Raw genomic sequence first — 19,346 nt, forward strand, 5'->3', positions numbered from 1 at the left:
GTTATAATCCACACCCACATTCTCTGCTGGACTATGAATCCAAATTAAAACCCTGAAATGCAATGGTCCTGGGTCTGGAAGGTTGATTTCTAAAGAAAAGGACCTGAGCCACACATGGGTATAAATAGGCTGATACAATCCATGTGTGACCCTGGGAAATAGTCTTTCCTCTATCAACCAATTAGTTTCTTTCTTTCCCTTCCTTCCTTCCTTCCTTCCTTGCTTCTTTCCATTCTTTCTTTCTTTCTTTTTTCTTTCTTTCTTTTTTCTTTCTTTCTTTCTTTCTTTCTTTCTTTCTTTCTTTCTTTCTTTCTTTCTTTCTTTCTTTCTTTCTTTCTTTCTTTCTTTCTTTCTTCCTTCCTTCCTTCCTTCCTTCCTTCCTTCCTTCCTTGCTTTCTTTCTTTCTTTCTTTCCTTCTCTCTCTCTTTCTCTCTCTTTCTTTCTTTCTTTCTTTTTTCTTTTTTTCCTTCCATGATATGAGTTTTTATTTTTAGTAGTATTTTTAAAATGTATTATATTTCTCTAAATCTTTAGTTGGGGCTATACTATAGGTAGATGGTTTTCCTTGTTTTCAAGACCAACATCTGCTATTACACTATTCAATTTTCTCATCTTTACATTTCTTCACCAAGGTTAGAGTTTTCTTGTAACCTTTTTTAGATCTAAAGAATATCGATGGGGGGAAAACACACACATCATAACACTTGTTGTATGGGCTTTCCATAATTAAGGTCAGAGCAGAAAACCATCTAACTTTTTTTTTCCAGAGGAGAATAAAATTTCACACCATGAATATCTCAGATCCAATAGACAGAACAGGTTAGAAAAGTAATATAGTTATGGTAATTACTTTCATCTGGCAAAATATTTCAGTCAGCAATGACTAGCAATAAAATAAAATGATCACCCTTAGTATATCTATTACAAAAACAATTGTCTAAAATAAAAATGGTTTAAAATACCCACTGGAATATAAAATATCAATACAAGACTCCTCTCTCTCTCTCTCTCTCTCTCTCTCTCTCTCTCTCTCTCTCTCTTTCTCTCTCTGTGTGTGTCTGTCTGTCTGTCTGTGTCAGTCTCTGTCTCTCTGTCTTTCTGTCTCTGTCTCTGTCTTTCTGTCACTGTCTCTCTATCTCTGTCTGTGTCTGTCTCTCCCTCTATCTCTCCTCCTCCCTCTCTCTTTGTCTTCCCCCTACACTCTTTTGTGGCATCCAAGATGTATGATATCTATAGATTTTTAGTATCATCAAAACAATTTACTTAAAGTTTAAGGCCTCTTTGCAAACACTGAAAGAAAAAAAATAATTTCAATTAATGATTTATAAATGAAGAGAATGCTATAGCCCTCATCTTTCTTTTTTTTAAATGAGTTTTCTTTTAGCTTTTAGGTTTTATAGAAATCACTTATATCCTCCTTAAAAGAGATCCCTTTTCTTTTTTTTTTAATATAAATATAGTGAATGCAAAACACCATTAATCCAGTAGTAATATCATCTGATAGTAGTTAATCCCTTCTTAGACATGGCTTTACTTGGGCCTTTGGAATATAAAAATGTGCTTTTACTCTTAGGCATTTTATTTAAGCATCAATCAGTTCTTAACGCTTAATTGTCTTCAGTAAAAGACCACCAAGCAAAATGAATACTGTCTTCAAAGGTATTTCCTTGGGAGTCTTATTACATTCTTTAGCCAGTTATTTTGTATTCTAAGGTTATGGATCAAGGGCAGTCCCATGCCTGTGGTTTGGACTTGGCTATCTGTTGTGACAGGATGATGCAGGCCCGCTGGAAGATCCTAATCTGTCAGAGGAAGTCTATTAAGTTCAAGCCCCTAAGCTGTCTCAGCCAAATCAGTGATACCAAAGTTACATTTGTTTTTGTGATGACCATTCATTTTGGTCAAATGAAGAAATTGCTAGTGTGGTCTCTGTGGCTCCAGGGCCAAAATCTGTGAATGTCACGTATCTTTTGGCCTCTCTGCTTTCCCTGAGACATTACTGAGAATACCATCATGGGGGGAAAAAATCATCATTTTTATTGCAGCTGTTTATAAGTCACCTTGATCAAAAAGGAAAAAAAAAAGTGGCAACGGAGAGATAATAGGGAGTGATTTTTCTCTTTGAAGAACAATAAAGTTGGAAAACCCTCAGCCTGTCCTGGGAAAGATTGAGGGCTAAAAGTTGGACAAGAGACTGGATTTATTTGCTTAGTCTTGTATCCATGCTAAAACTTTTACCTATGAACTCCTCAACTTTATCCTGTTTTGTCAAGGCTTTGGATCTAGTAAAGTCAAGAAATTCACTGAAGCAGCATGGTATGGTGGAAAGATTGGGAGTGCAAAAACCTAGACTCAAATCCCAGCTTTCAGTGACTATATGCAAATCACTCATCCACTGTGGACCTCACTTTCTTTGTCTATTATATGAGTAGGTTAGATTAGATGATCTCAGAGATCCTTTGCAATTCTAAATTAATGATTTTATTATTATTTTAACTTAATAAATATTTATGAAACTCCAGATATGTTTAATAATAATAATAAACCATAATAATAATTAATAAATATGTGCGATAATATCACATGGTGGTCTTGTAGTCAGGAGATGGGTTTAAACTTTGATTCTGACATGCATTAACTATGTAACCACTGACAAATCACTTAGTTCCTTCAGCAAAACACATCCAATTCTTGGTGACTACATTTGGGCAAAGACACTGGACTGAGTGATTTGCCATTTCCTTCTCCAACTCATTTTACAGATGAGGAATTGAGACAAATAGGATTGAGTGATATACCAAGTTCACACAGCTAATAAGTTTCTGAGGCTATCTGAGTTCCTAATTCCAAACCCAGTATCTCAGCCATTGCCACCTAGCTGATCTACACTTCTTTAGTAGCGTGACTTAGCACCTACTTAGCAAGACTAGTTGGTTAAAATAAAAGACTAGTAGATTCTTACCTCAAACTAAGTCTCAGTTTACATATCTAGAGAATGAGAATAATAAAGAAAAATTACCAAATTAACAGTTATTATTTAAAAAAAAATCACTTCATTATTTATATATTTATGGTACCATATTTTTTAAGAGATCTATATTCCCTGCTATATTTTACCTCTAAGACCTTTCCAGAGAAAAATTCCTTGTAATAAACAGAAGGGAAAAAAGTTCAGGAAAGTAGCCTATATAATGAAAACAAACAAACAAAAACCCTGAAAAAACGTACTTCTTCAGAGAAGTAGAAAGGTTTCTTCTCATAGAAAGCTAAGTACTATAACCACATAATCTAAAATTGCAACAGACAAGTAATTATTATTAACTGATGAATATCAAGTTTTCAAGCTTTAGAATGATATCACACTTGTAGAAGAAGTTTGGTAACAATTCAGTGTACTATGTTGACTAAGCTTCAGTCACTTTGATCTTATAAGTGCTCTGTTTTCCATTGTCTCATGGTGACTATTTTGTCATTTTCTGACACAAGGATAACTTCTTTCTGGTTAATTTTCATCTTCTTCATATAGATAAATTTAAATTCTAGCTGTCTTAGTCCTCCAATGACATCCTTTTCCCACCATAACCTTCTTTCTCTTTTTTTTTTTTTTAATTTTATTTTTTTTAATAGCCTTTTATTTACAGGATATATGCATGGGTAACTTTACAGCATTAACAATTGCCAAACCTCTTGTTCCAATTTTTCACCTCTTACCCCCCCCCCCACCCCCTCCCCTAGATGGCAGGATGACCAGTAGATGTTAAATATATTAAAATATAAATTAGATACACAATAAGTATACATGACCAAAATGTTATTTTGCTGTACAAAAAGAATCAGACTCTGAAATATTGTACAATTAGCTTGTGAAGGAAATCAAAAAATGCAGGTGTGCATAAATATAGGGATTGGGAATTCAATGTAATGGTTTTTAGTCATCTCCCAGAGTTCTTTTTCTGGGCATAGCTGGTTCAGTTCATTACTGCTCCATTGGAAATGATTTGGTTGATCTCATTGCTGAGGATGGCCTGGTCCATCAGAACTGGTCATCATAGTATTGTTGTTGAAGTATATAATGATCTCCTGGTCCTGCTCATTTCACTCAGCATCAGTTCGTGTAAGTCTCTCCAGGCCTTTCTGAAATCATCCTGTTGGTCATTTCTTACAGAACAGTAATATTCCATAATATTCATATACCACAATTTATTCAGCCATTCTCCAACTGATGGACATCCATTCAGTTTCCAGTTTTTAGCCACTACAAAAAGGGCTGCCACAAACATTCGTGCACATACAGGTCCCTTTCCCTTCTTTATAATCTCTTTGGGATATAATCCCAGTAGTAACACTGCTGGATCAAAGGGTATGCACAGTTTGATAACTTTTTGAGCATAGTTCCAAACTACTCTCCAAAATGGTTGGATTCGTTCACAACTCCACCAACAATGCATCAATGTCCCAGTTTTCCCGCATCCCCTCCAACAATCATCATTATTTTTTCCTGTCATCTTAGCCAATCTGACAGGTGTGTAGTGGTATCTTAGAGCATAACCTTCTTTCTCATCTCGTTACATAGTATGGTTTAACACCCAGTGAAATAAAAGGCCCAAGAAAGCATCTGGGAGCATTAAATGGGAAAAGATTTATTTACTAATTGTTTGGAAACTAGAACAGAGTGTAGGAATATTGGTGTTTAAATTTGACCTCTTCTCACACTGTTGTATTGTTACTAGATATATGACAAAATAAATTACATGGATGGCTTAGCTTTCCTTGGACAAATATATATGAAAATCCATATTTATAAAATATAAGTTTATGAATGGTAACTTTTCAAAAGTACTCATCATAAGATTCTTTTAAATTGGGAGCTCTCTTGAATTATTAAAATAAGAATTTGCTATGCCAAAAAATTGACTCCTGCCTAGGTATATTTAAAGAACAAGAGGAAGTCAGATGATTTTTGGTATATCCTTTAAGCAAGAATTATGGAAATATATGGATTAGAATTGCAAGGATTGAGAGGTTATGGATGTGTTATGAAATGCATCAGTGGAGCAATTACTTTTATTGATAAACTCATAGATGTATTACTGAAACAAAGACAAAGATGCTTGTCTTCTAAATTCCAAAGTGGGGAAGAGGCATATTTGGACCTCATCTAAGGAAAACCTTAACAATTATAGTTATCCCAAACTGCGGTAGGCTGCCTTGAGTGTTAGTCTAATGGTAGCTTTCACTAGCGTTTTTTATTAAAAAGTTTTTTATTAAAAAGTTGGGTAATTCAATATTTTGTGAACTAAATGTATCATGAAGACCCTTTCTACACAGAAAATCTGTTCAAATAATTGTGCTGACATATGTACAAATAGATAATAGACTGAGGCATAAATGTACATATACATATATTTGTGTAAATATCAATACATAAATAGATAGGTAGATAAATCATATTTCCCAAGAATAAATAAAAACATATCTAGATTGGGGAAAAATTAAAGTAGATAAAAAGTTCATATTTTAGATTAGAAAGCAAGACAGCCAATCATGAACATGAGTAAAGACAGACATTTTTTCTGACTTTTAAAAAATTAATTTATTTATTTTAATACATATTGCTTTATGAATCATGTTGGGAGAGAAAAATCAGAACAGGGAAAACTCATGAGAGAGAAAAACAAAAACAAGAAGAACTTAACATAGCATGTGTTGATTTATATTCAATCTCTATAACTCTTTTTCTGCATGCAAATAGCATTTTCTGTCCAAAAATTATTGGAATTGCTTTGGATCACTGAACCACTGAGAAGAACCAAGTCTTTCACAGTTGATTATCACACATTCTTGCTGTTTTTGTGTGCAATGTATTTCTGTTCCTGCTTGTTTCCCTCAGCATCAGTTTATGTAAAGCTTTCTGAGCCTTTCTATAATCAGCTTCATCATTTTTATAGAACAATAATATTCCATTACCTTCATGTTCCATAACTTATTCAGCCATTCCCCAATTAATGGGCATCTACTCATTTTCCAATTATTTGTTATCACAAAAAGAGTTGCTAATTCTTGCACATGTAAAAGAGACATTTTTAAGAATCCTAATGCCTATAATTACCCAAAGATTCTAATCTTTATACAAAAAAGAGAAGTTGATAAATTATCATGGTAAAGGAAATGGCCATAAAAATCAAGGAATATTATGACACCTACCATATCAAATGAGTGAGAAAATATGAGAGGAAGTAGAGACATTATTGAATAGTATTAGACATCCAGAGAAACAGTATTATCAGGAGAGAGTTTGGTGTTAGTGGATGCCAAAATGATAGGAGAAAATGACAGTAAAGTTTAAGATGAAAGCAACTTTATTAATTATAAAGTTTCATACCACATGATAGGACTCAAGTATATTAGGAATAAGGAGTAAGCAGTTCAGGTTAGGGAAGAAGGTTTTTGTTCTTTAGTAACCAAAGTTGTAATATTTTTGGAATGATCCAGAAAATTAGGTACTATCAAACTGAACTAGAATTAGATTATCTTTCTAGTTTCTGCAATAGCTAATTTGTACTACTCCATGTTTATGTTAGTTGTATTCTGTGGTCTACTTCTTACTACTACAGAAGTCCATGAAGTAAGAGAGTTTGTAGATTTATGCTCCAGGAGTCTTCCTAGGTACTTTTTTTTTAATGATGTTGCCTTTCTCCTATCAGTTTCAGTGCTGCATTCACAAATTAATGGAAGGATTGGGTACCTCGAGGGTGCTAGTTGGATGGAATAGAAATAAGATGGGATTTCAAGCAGCATGATAACTGTATCAGTCAGTTTTAAACAAATAGCAGATCATTAATATCCATATTTCCTAAATATCAAAATAAAAGACACAGTGTGCTAAAATTGAAAGAACATGAAACATTGAGCCAAGGGACCTGAGTCCAAGATCCAAGTCCAATATATGTCATATGACCAAGGACAGTTTATTCCATCCAGGGCTACAGCATGGTAAAGTAAAAAACAAAAAACAAAAAACAAAAAACCTACCTATTGTAGCTAAGGGAAGTGGGGGGAAAAATATCCTAGATTTTGAATCTTAAGACTGTCCAAATTCTGACTGCTGATTGCTTTTGGCTTGTCTCAATTTCTCTTTCTTAATCTAAAAAAAAAAAAAAAAAAGGAATGTTGGATTATGTGATTTCTAAGCTTTGTTCCAGTTTTAAATCCTACAAACTGTGATACTTCCTAAGCCTCAGTTTTCTCATCTGTAAAAGAAGGAAAATTATACTCATATTATCTGTCTTGCAAGAATAATGAAAGCAAAGGCCCATGCAGATAGTAAAGCACGATTGAAATGTGTGTTATCCTGATTATTATTCTATAGCTTTTTATGGAATTTTTCCCTATGAATTACTTGATTCCAACATCTGTTAGCCACTGGAGTCCTGGGAATAATGTCTTTAACCAGCCAGCTTGGATGCTCCTCTCTTTCTCCTGTTAGCCTCTGCTAATATGATATGATATTGGCAATTATCGCTAATTTCTTTAACTAGATGAAACAGCCTGATATGCTGAATAAAGAACTGGCCTCTGAACCAGGAAAACCTTAGTTCGAGCCCCTGTCAGCCTCATATTGACCATGTGAACCTAAGTCATTTAAGTTCTTAGCATGGGAAAGCAGAAGGAAAGAAGGAAGAAAGAAAGGAAGGAAAAAAGGAAGGAAGGGAAGGAGGGAGGGAGAGAAGGAAAGAAAGAAGGAGGGATAGAATGAAGGAAGAAGGAAGGGAGAAAAGGCAGGGAAGGAAGAAGGGAGAAAGGAAGGGAGGGAAGGAAAGAAAAAAGGAGAGAAAAAATAGTAGAGAGAAAGAGAAGGAGGGAAGGAAAGAAGAAAAGGAGCAAGGGAAAAAAGAAGGGATGAAGAGGGAAAGAACAAGGAAAGAAGAAAGGGAGGAAAGAATGAAAGTAAGAATGGGAAAAGGAAGGGATCAATAGAGGAAGGAAATAATGAAGAGAGGGAGAAGAGAAAGGGAGGGAGGGAGAAAGAATGAAAGGAAGGGAAGAAAAAAGGAAATAAGCATTTATGAAATATTTTCTGCATCAGACACTGTACTGTTCTAAAGTACTGTTCAAATACTATTTCATCTGATTCTCATAACCACCCTGGGAAAGAGGTGCTATAATCACCACCATTTTATGTTGAGAGAAACTGAGGCAGAGATAGGTTATTACTTATCCAGGACCACACAGCTAGTGTCTGAATCTGGTTTCGAACTCAGGTCTTCTCACCTCCATGACTAGTGCTATGTTATGTGGATAACCCCCGAAAGAAAGAAAGAAAGAAAGAAAGAAAGAAAGAAAGAAATATTATCTGATAATGAAATTTACAACTTATACAACTCACTAAAATGATAGTTGCACCAGAAAAGAGTTTCCTTATCCATGACTTTCCTATATCAATAAAATCACTGTGTAATCCCTATCATTGTTTAGGAGATATGAGCCCCGTTATCCTTAGGATATACTAAAAAGGACAGAGTCTAGAATGAGATATTGAAAAATCAATTTCTCTTTTGCCATTATATTAGATGCTGGCTTAGCTAGAGTTTGTATATACTCACATCTATCCAAAATCAACTTCACTGAAGAAATCACAGATTTGACTAGGGTGGGAGACAAGTAAGATGATGAGCAAGTAGGGATTAGGTAATTTTGTTTCCTGGAGGGTTTGTTTGATGCAGGAGCAATCCTAGAAAAGACCCCTCAAGTAGAAGATTTTTCATCCAAATAAAACTGGACACTGAAGGGGTATCTAAAGAGGTACAAGAGGAGTTGGGAGGTGGGCACAAAAAAATGAAGTTATAACCTTCTTTTTGCCAACATGCCCAGGAAAAGAAAAAGAAATCAAGATTTCCTTTTTTTCTTCTTTCCCACTTCAGAATTCTGTTTTTTTAGTATTAACATTACAATACATCTGTACTAAGGGTTATATAGATTTTTATGGACTAGACAGAAAACTGAGCCACAATATATAACACTATATAGAGAAAAATATCAAGTTCTGAACAACAGACTGAGTTTTGATAATAACTGGCTTATAAATTGGGCCTGCCTATATAGTAATGTTCAAATTATACTAATATATCAACAGAAGTATTGAAATTGAAGTATATATAAGTGTACTCCATTAAAGACCTACTCTGATGCACCATGGTGGGAGGTAACTTTGATTCTTAAAGCTCTGGCAAAAAATCACAAAGTCTGGTAGGTTTTAAATGGCTATAAATACTTTAAGTACAGGCCCAGAAACTAATGGTATATATGTTGTTGAGGACCAACATGTTCAAAGATGTTCACTCCCCGATTGATTGTAGGTCAATAAATTGTTCACTTACAAGGGGTTCCTAAGGTGGTCTTCTGATTGATATAGTTATCCCATTCAGTGCTGGTGAATGGAGTACCCATACCCAAACCCATAAAATCATTGATCCTTGAAGAGAAGTGGATATGAGTAGAGTGTTACAATTCAAATACTCCATGTTATAAAGAGAAAATAAGTCCATTGTAAGGTACAGTAGATATATGAAGCGTACCTTGGAGCCTAAGAAAATTTTTTGTTAGACAAAACCTTCCTTCTAGGTTATTTTAAACTGCATTATTTGAGGACATTTTGGATGAATTTAGTTGTATGTTATTTGATGGGTAAATAATATGAGTATGTTGGGGAATTCATCAAGATCTGATTTATCTCTGCAGCCCCTCTCACCACAGAGCTCTAGTTGCAGGTTGTTCTGCTTTTACTGAATCCTTTCCTTCTTCAGAAGATGTTGATGAGGTCTATCTCTAAGCCTCTACTGTCTGAACAATAGAAGTCAAGAACTTTCAACTTGGGATTGATAAAGTTAAAGAAAGTTTTCTTTCAGTAATACTCCAATTCGTTCACATACAAGCACATATCCATCACTGTGATGTGCTTGCTCAGGAACTGCAGCAATGCCCCAGAGCTTGCTTTTTATTAGGTATGGCCAGTTCATTCTCAGGAGTGCTAGTCACTAGCCTGTGCTTAGAAAAGGGAAGAGAATGGCAGAAGGTAGCTAGCAATTAGACCTTCAAGAACTTGGGCCATTTGGGCAAGCACATAATATTTGTCAGGGGAAATTCTCCTGTAAGATTTTTGTTCCAGTTCTGGCAGTTCAACAGAGAGATTTAGAAAGTTTTGAGCCATTTTGAATCTTATTATTATGGACCACAAGTGAGATAGCATTCTTCTATACTTTCAATCACCAGTTATCTAGCAGGCAACCTTATGCAACTTGGAACAATAAGACGAATTTCCTAGATCTTTCCAGTGAGGTACAAGGGAGCATGGGTGGTTGCTTTGACCAAGGTCTCTTCCCTGTAACATCGTTAAGTTGAAAGAGGGATTTTCAAGCTACTCAGGGTTTCCACAGTTTAATTTCTCCAATCATAAAAAAATTTCCTTATAAGTACAAAATAGCATGCATAAGCATCCAAAAATAGTCACGAAATACTTTCTTCAATATGTCTTTTTATTTTTAAAATCAAGCTTTGATGGATTTACAAAAAAAAAAAAAAATCCTCTCTGCAATTTGTAAATAGCAGACCCAAATTCTTTCTTATTATAATGCCACAGTAGAAAATTCAATATAAGCAATAAAAATACTATTTGAAAATTTCAATTAAGCCACTTCAAAAGGGACATAAAATATTTTATCATGCACTTGATATCTTCTAATGAAAGCATTTATCTACATATATTTTTATTTCCTGGTTGTCATTCCTAAAATCTAAGTTTGGAGAATGCTCGAAAGAACCATAATACTAGAATGAAGTAAATAAATAATTACCCTTTAATATAACTAGTAAAATTTAACTGGATTATCTAAAGCCTAATTATGTTACTTATACTCTGTGACCTGTGACATTGTTTGCCCTTCCAGCAATTAGTTAAATGAAATTATTTATTTTATTCCAGTCCTTAACAGTCAGAATTGATAATGTGCTACCCACTCTGCCCACAACTTTGCACAAGCCATACCCCATAATAAGCTTGAGAGAGCATGCAGTATATAGTTGTTAAAAGGCACATAGAGTTTTTCAGAGAAATAGGAGAACAATTGAAGGAAGGTGAAAGAAAAGAACTCTCAGACTTCCAAGTTCAGGAAGACTCAGTAGAATTTCCTACAGTGTCACTCTGGGGCTTAAAAAACAAAAATCTAGCATGCCATATGAATGTTTTCTGCAATTAAAGGAGCAACTACAGGTTGGATAGATTCAAAATTGCTTACCAGGTTGTTTGTACCTGGTAAGTCTCCCGAGGCCTCAGACAGAGAAATTGGCCAGAGTTTTCCTCCTTAATGTCTAATGAACATTAGTAGTGGCATCTTATTAGGTATCCCTGTGTCATTCCCTTAAAATCATAAGGCATTGTCACCAATTAAAAACCTTCACTTTTTGTATGTCAAAGGGACAGAGTCCGGATACTCAAAAGAAATTCCTTTTGGTGTTGCTGAAGAGAGAGGGAGGAAAAGGACAAGGGGAGGAGAGGCTGGGTGGAGTGCAAAGAAGCATTGTATTTAACCAGAAGTAGCCAATATTTGCGATCTAAAAATAACATCTTTTGCATATACATTCTTATTGTCTCTTATTCTCCTGTTAAATAGACAGGTTATTTTATACTCATCGGCAAAATTAATTGACTATCCAATCGGGTATGAGCTCGAAAAGAATTCTTTGCAGTTTTAGTACAGGAAAATGCTTTTACTTAAAGATGCCGGGTAAATAGCCCTTATTGGTTGTATTTTCCTGAAAGGAAATGTAAACTGGTACTTTCTTTCCTAGGATCTCAGAAAGAAAAAAAAAGAAAAGAAAAAAAACTCTTCACCCAGTTCAAACATTCTATTAAAAAAAAAAAAACTGGCTTAGAATGCATTATATAAAATCTGTTCTACATAATCATATTTTCATTCATAATTGTTTTGTGTCTTTGAGAGCTTTTACTTTCATTCGCTGAGACATCTGCCCAACTCATACCTAAGGATGCTGGATTTGGGACCATTCCCACAAGAGGGTTTTCCTCTGCCACCCCTAACCCTGTCTCTAGGAATTAGATTATTAAGGGCCAAGAGGATTTCCACTACAGGATTATCCACGTGAGGGCAGTGTAGCTACCCACCTCCCAGGGAAGGGAGTTCAAAGAGTCAAACTTTTCCTTTGAAAGCTAGTTTCTCAGCTGCCTACAATCCATTTCTGGTTTTAGATGTGATCTTCTCTCTAGCTTTGAATAAGGAGATAAGATCATTTTTACTATTCATACCTTTCAACTCTGCTTACAGTAAACCACATCTCTCATTTTACATTACAATTCTAGTGAGTTTCCCTCCCTTGTCCTCAGATTTAGTGTAGAGCATATCGGGGAGGAGATTAATATTTGGAGGGCGAGGGGATTTGGGGAAACTTCGATTTGACGGGGGTCAAAACCGGCAGCGAACAGCCAACCCTCGAGCCTTCTAAGTAGGATGACTCTCTCTTGTTCTTTCTAGCCGTTCTACCTGTTCCTTGGGCAGAGTTCAGCTTTGGGCGCTGAGCTGGACCAGCCGCACGCAAGGCAGCAAACACCTCCGAGCAGGTCCAAGCTGCTGTTGGGAGAGGGATGCGGGATGCCGTGGCAGGAGAGGGGGCTGACAACAATTAGCACATGCTACCCATTAACAAATGAGGATTACAGTGGAGCCGGCGTGGCAGGCCGCCAACAGTGTGATAGTTACGGGGCAGTGTAATTTCTAACGAATGTGAGCGCGGGATTAGTAACAATATTCGACAAAACGTTGCCTGCATTCTCTTATGGCTTTCATTACCAAATTGAAAATCTGTGTAGATTTCTGAAAATTACTTTTAAATGTAGCCAATCTCCTAGACTGCAAGGCTTGATTTGCTGGTGAGGGAGCCCTGCTGTGAGATTTTAATGAAAGATCATAGTGGCCCTCCAAGACCGCCAAAGAGCTATGGGCCCTGGAAGACCTGAAATAATCTGTTTTACTTTTAATGGCAGCCATTTTATATTCATTAAGATCAAAATGCAGTTTTGCAGGCAAATTGCAAAGCTGTTCCACTCACAGCTTGAGAAGCTGGAGGCCCTACAGCTTTTTATCTTGTTCATAAGCAAATATGCAGTTAATATCTTTTAATATGCTTTGATGCCTGGTACCTTATGGGTACATTGTACTAGAGGTTAGAGAACTGCATGTTTCCTTGGCACTGATAGCAATGAACTAAAGCAGTACTCCCTTTTATTTCCATAATGACAGGAGAAAGGAGTCTCCTTTTTTAAAAATTCTCATCTCCACCCCCCCCCCCCAAAAAAAAAAAAAAAATATGAGCTCCGGCTCAAATAAATTGTAAAGCATTGTGTACTGTATGTTCAGGGTCTCAGAGAAGACAACATTTTTTCACTGGGATCCATCTGTTGGTGGTTCATATTATTTAAATTTATACAGCCACATTATTTAAATGTAAACAGCCAAATAAGATAGGATCAAATCATTGGCATCTGGAAACTGTGCTGTTATCCTCTTTGATTGTGAGGTTGTCTGCATTAATAATGGAGTTCTAAAGACTGTGATTCTACCTGATATACTGTATGACCTTAACAGTTGTGATTTTATCAGGGTTTCACTGTACTAGAAAATGAAGGTATTTTGCAGCTCATTTCCAGCAAGGCTAGTTTGCATTATCTCCTGTCCAGAGCAGTCCTGCCAGTTTTGTATGTTCTAAAATATCTCTTTTTTCCTTTCTTGCTTTTTTTCTTGGATTTTCGAATGTACAGCTATACTTCCGGTCCAGAGCCATGTTGCAGATTAAACCTCATCAGATTACTTTCAGAAGCTAAACGGCAGGTATGGTTCGGTTACCAGAAATCTTTCCAAACTCTTAAGGATGTCTTGGAAAGCTACTTTCACCTTAACTGTCCCCCTGTCCCATGAGCCACAATTAGCATGAATTCTAATGTTATCACTCAACCCTATTGGTTAGTTTTGAAGTGAAGCTCAGAACCGTTCCCTTCTTCCCCTTCTCTTCAGTCTGTTGTAAAAATGAGAGTTTGGGATAGTCCTGGGTAGGATGAAGAAGGAGTTTTGCTGCAAGTACTGTCCAAAAATTCAGAAGCCAGGCAGGTCTTGCCAGCAGCCAGATGGAAGGTCTCAGGTTTCTCCCTTCCCCCTCCCCTCTTTTTCCCCCTCAAACCCCTTTGGTTTTGAATACTGACAGTCTCTGAGGGTGGAGTTGGGGAAGGGGGAGGGAAAGAAGAGTGGAGGAAGGTATTGAGTGTTGAGGGGGGTGAGAAGTAGAGAAGGGAATTCCGCCTTTATCTAACAGAAGGTGCTCTAACAATGTATTGTTTTTTTCAACTTTTAGCCTAAGAAGATCCATTGGCTAAAGGAGCACTATTGAAACCAGTTGATTTAAGGATTGGTGTCAGGCCCCTTATGGGAAGTTAATACCCATTGTGCTGTCTCCAAAAAAATAATGTGCATTAAGACAGCTCTATCCAAAGGGCAGGCTCTGTGTCCCCAGGCCCTCCCAACCTTTGTACATATCTGTGCCCCACAGGCATATTATAATATTGTATGACATGTTTACAAGTTCTAACATCTTACTTTGTGCAACTGCACAGCTTCCTTGCAGGGCTGGAGAACTTGAGGCTTTGAATGTCTGGCAAAGATGAGGGAATTTGATAACCTCCTCTCTTTGGGTCTTAGGGCGAGGTGAATGCGTCTGGCCTGCCAAGGCACAATTTAATGGGCTTCTGAAAACACTCAAAAGGCAGACATAAATGTGTGGATGGGCAGTCAGCCAGAGTGACCTGGGGGATGGGGCCAGTCTGATTTTAAGCAGGGTAAGGTCGTGAAGGAATGTTTTAGGACAAAGCTGGCTGGGGGGAGTTGGGGGAGTGCTCTGAAAGCCTAATGTTTGACTGTAAAGGATTTACAGAGCTCTGTAACTTAAGAGCTAAAGCATTCCCACCTGTCCAACTCTAAAAGGGAAATGGAAAATGGAAAGAACATATAATTAATTTCAATTACAAGCCTCACATATCTCTGCTCAGATAGGCACTATCTGCATTTCCTGTCACTTTGGTGAGACCCAATACAAAAGTCACATTAAAATTTTTTTCTAAAGTAACACCATCCATATTGTGTCTTTGCTCTCCAATTTTTTTTTAAAGATTTTAGAATTTGCTTAAAAAAAAAAAAAAACAACAACAAAATTTTACCTCAATTTGACTAAAAAAATAGTTGTTGAGTATTTTGTACATACAAGGTAACATGTGAGGCCTCCAGAAGTTACAAAGTTACAGTTGGTTAGGGGAGAAACAAGAAGACTATAAATAAAAAGAATACAAGGTAGAAGCTAAAAGCTAGGTGAAATAGTTGACATGGTGACTTTCAAGCCATTTTATTCAAATAAGAATGATTTCTTTTTCTTTGTGCTGCTGAGTACACCATAAAATGGATATTAATGTATAGAGGATTACTTCTAATCTTAGCCCCTCTAGGACCTTTAGAAAGCCAAAATCAATGTTTATTTGAGAAAGCATTTCCAAATTACCCCTCTTCTTTATTACTATGCCTCATACATATGTCTTTTCATCCTTTGAAAAATAATATGGAAATTGTTCTAAAATTCAATAACCTGTTTTTGTTTAGGCTCCATGATTGCATTCCTTTTCTTAAAAGACCAAAGACTAACCTAATTTCCTTTTCTTGATCTAGTTGCTAGACTGGTCATTCAGGAGAATGCCATGATATACTTGGCTTTCAGCAAAAAAAATGAAAAAGCTTCTCCTACTATGCTTGTGGACAAAATGGAAAGATGTAAGCCAGATGAGAGTGCAACTATATGGATTTGGGATTAGTTAAATAGTCAGTAGTGACTCACTGTAAGCTTAAAAAGATGTCTCTACTTGATTGTTGCAGCGATCTCTCTTTGATCCTCTGATATTTCCTTATTAAATTTGCTTATTCATTCATTCATTTGTTTATATTAAAAACTGTTTATCACATCTATAAGGGAAATAGTACTAAAAAGAACTACTGACAAATTATATGATAGGATCCCAGGAAGGCAACATTGCTGGGATGAATCTGATTAAATGAACTTTAACAGTAATAAATATAAATTCTCATATTTGGGTTGAAAAAATCAATTGTATGGAATGGGGAGGGAGCATTTATCAAGTACCTATTATTTGCCAGGCATTGGGTTAAACACTTTTTGCAACTGTTATCTCATTTGATAATTGTGATAATCTGATAATAAGTATGATAAGGCATAATTAGACATAATACCAGTAAAAGAGAAAAGATGGGATGGGGGAGAAGGAGAGGTTACTAACTCTACATGAATCAGTAGAATAATGTGATAGTCAAAAAGTGAATGGATTTTAAATTGACATTGAAAGGAGGAGAGTTTCTGGCAATCTTACTGCATTCTGCTCCAATCAGATCATATCTAGACTATTATATTCCTTCTGTGTGCCACATTTTCAGAATGTATTGACAGAGTGTGTTCCAATGAGTATGTTCAAGGTTCTGAGAAAACTGAAGATTTAAGAATTAATTAAAGAAATTGGAGAAAGAAAATTTAGATGGGGGTTGGGTGAGACATTGTTCGTGTCTTCAAATGTTTGTATGGTTATCACATGGAAGAGTGATTAGACTTTTCATGCTTGGCCACAAGACGAAGAATTAGAGGCTAGATTTGCTTTAGTGTCTTCTTGATTCCAGGTTCAATGTTTTATCTGCTGTATCACTTAGTTACTTCTAAGATACCAAATAATAACTGGTAGCTAGCTGATAGAAATTACCGAGGCAGATTTCATCTAGATGTAAGAAAAAAGTCAATAATAAAAGCCATCCAGATGTGGAAATGACTGCTTCTGGAAATAGTGTAATTTTATTCAGTAGAGGTCTCAAAGAGAGAACTTAAAAAACAGTATTATTTGTAAATTTTGTTTATACATCATGGTCATTTCCAGATATAGTTGCAATCCTTTTTGTCCAGAATGGTTGTGCCATTCTCAATTCCATGCAGAGTTGTAGTAAGTAGAAAGAGTGTTGGATTTGGAATCAGCAAAACTCTTGGGATTTGTGTCAGGAAGACTGGATAGAATCCTATTGGATAATTACCAGCTTGTCCATAGTTAATGTGGGTAAGACAAGTCATTTTATCCATCTGATCATAGGTTTTTCATCTGAAATGAGGGCAATTATACTTGAAATATTTAGTTCATAGATAGGGTCATTGTGAGAAAAGCAATTGGTAAATTATTAAATATTGTATTGATGTCAGATAAAAATAAACACAGCATATAGGCATTGGACTGGCATTCAGGAGGATATGAATTCAAATCCAGTCTCTATCAAATCTTATTATTAGCTATCACAATTCACTCAACCTCTTTCAGACTCAGTGTCTTTACCTTAAAATGAAGATCATAAAGCAGCAAGGTAGTCTAGCGGATAGGGCACCAGGCCTGCAATCAGGAAGTTCGATCATTTTTCAGTCATATCTGATTTTGTGGTTTGCTATTTCTTTCTCTACTCCAGGCTCAGACACTTACTAGTTGTGTGATCCTGAGTAAGTCATTTAACTTCAGTGTCCTCCACTGTAAAAAGAGCTGGAGAAGGAAATGGCAAACCTACTCCAGTATTTTTGCCAGAAAAAGCCTTTCGATGAATCATGAACAATTGGACATTTCTGAAATGATTGATCAATGATAAAAATAGCAATAATAGCATATTATTATAATTAATATAATAATTTCCAGCATTGTAAAGATCAATTGAAAAATATTTATAAAGCATTTTGAAAGCCCTAAGGTTTTCAATAAGTACTAGCTAATATTAAATTATTAATAATAACTATAAACTACATGGAATAAAAACTTTTAAAATGTGGAGCTGAAAAGGAGCAAATCAAAACCCAGTGATAAAGTACATATCATTCCCATTATTGCATCTGCCACTAAAGCTGTCCTGAAGATACTGCAGTGAACTTATAGATATTTACCTCTCACCATTTTTATTCAACTATATAAAAAAGCACTTATTTTAACTTCTTATTCACTATTCTGCCAAACAGTAGACATAAAAGAACAATATCAGGATACATATTCATCCCTAATCATTTAGATTTAAACTACACCAAATATAAGAATAATATTAGTATTATCATTATTATTAATGACATTTATATAATACTTTGAGATTTATAAAGTACTTTATAAGATTTCATTTTATCCTCTTGAAAACACTGGGAGTTAAGTGCCATCATTATCCCCATTTTAAAGATATTGAAGTGAGTAGAAGTGAAGTGACTTGCAGAGAGTCACGTGGCTAATAAATATCTGAGGCCAGGTTTGATTTTAGGTCTTCCTAATTCTAGATCTATTTTTTCATTGTATCACCTAGGCAGCTCTAAGATAATAACTAATAACTCATACCTAATGGATAGAAGTTGCAGAGAAACAGATTTCAGCTAAATTTAAAGAAAAAAAGTCAATAATAAAAGTTATTTAAATGTGGAAAGAACTGCCTCTGGAAATAGTATTTCTATTCACTAGAGGTCTCAAAAAGAGAGTTGAATGACAACCTTAAAAAACAACATCAACAACACAATTTTGTCTAGAAATTTACTTGTGCTTCATAGTCATTTGCGCATATAGTTGCAATTTCCCCCCCAGAATGGTTGCATCAATTCATTACACCAGTTCATCAGTTCATAATGAACAAATTCTTAGTATTCCTTTTGGATGATGACTCATCAAGACTGTTATAGAGAGCTTTTCTGTTTAGGCACAGGTTAGATAAAATGGGTTTCCTACACAATGTTCAGATATTCCAAAGAGTTTGTCTGGTGTCACTGGTCACAGAGAAGATGCTCTTTTTGCCAAAGCAGTATTTGCATTTTGATCTTCCAAATGAGAGAAAGCAATCTTACACCCTATTTTCACATACCGATGGCATCTTCAGTGGTGCTACATCACTACATGTTGAGCTTTGTGCATGTTCCTAAAAAGGAGATGTCAGGGTAGGTGGAAGCTGAGCAATTATGACTATATCTCCAGTGATACCATATCACAGAAAGTAGGAGAGAAAACAATTTTCATTGCCAATACCTTTTGTTTGGATTTGATTCAGCAGCATATTATCAATCCAAGCATTAGAATCCATCCATAATGGAGTTTGTTTGCTCCTACACAGTGACATCTCTAAGTCCCAGCTAGGGGAAGTTGTATCTCACAATTTTCACCAAAAAGGTTATCAGCATTGCCCTGAAGGGTT

The 19,346-nt window shown here is 35.7% G+C and overlaps 1 long non-coding RNA gene across 1 annotated transcript in view; it reads left to right on the forward strand.

Moving 5' to 3' along the window:
- The window catches only part of LOC116421374, a 128,160-nt gene that overhangs the window by 42,293 nt on the left and 66,521 nt on the right, over positions 1-19,346 (forward strand). The window contains exon 3 of the long non-coding RNA XR_004231714.1: positions 13,829-13,898. This is a non-coding gene — a long non-coding RNA (uncharacterized LOC116421374). The remainder of the gene's footprint in view (positions 1-13,828; positions 13,899-19,346) is intronic.

Source organism: Sarcophilus harrisii, chromosome 2 (genome assembly GCF_902635505.1).
Source record: "Sarcophilus harrisii chromosome 2, mSarHar1.11, whole genome shotgun sequence".
Taxonomy (NCBI): domain Eukaryota; kingdom Metazoa; phylum Chordata; class Mammalia; order Dasyuromorphia; family Dasyuridae; genus Sarcophilus; species Sarcophilus harrisii.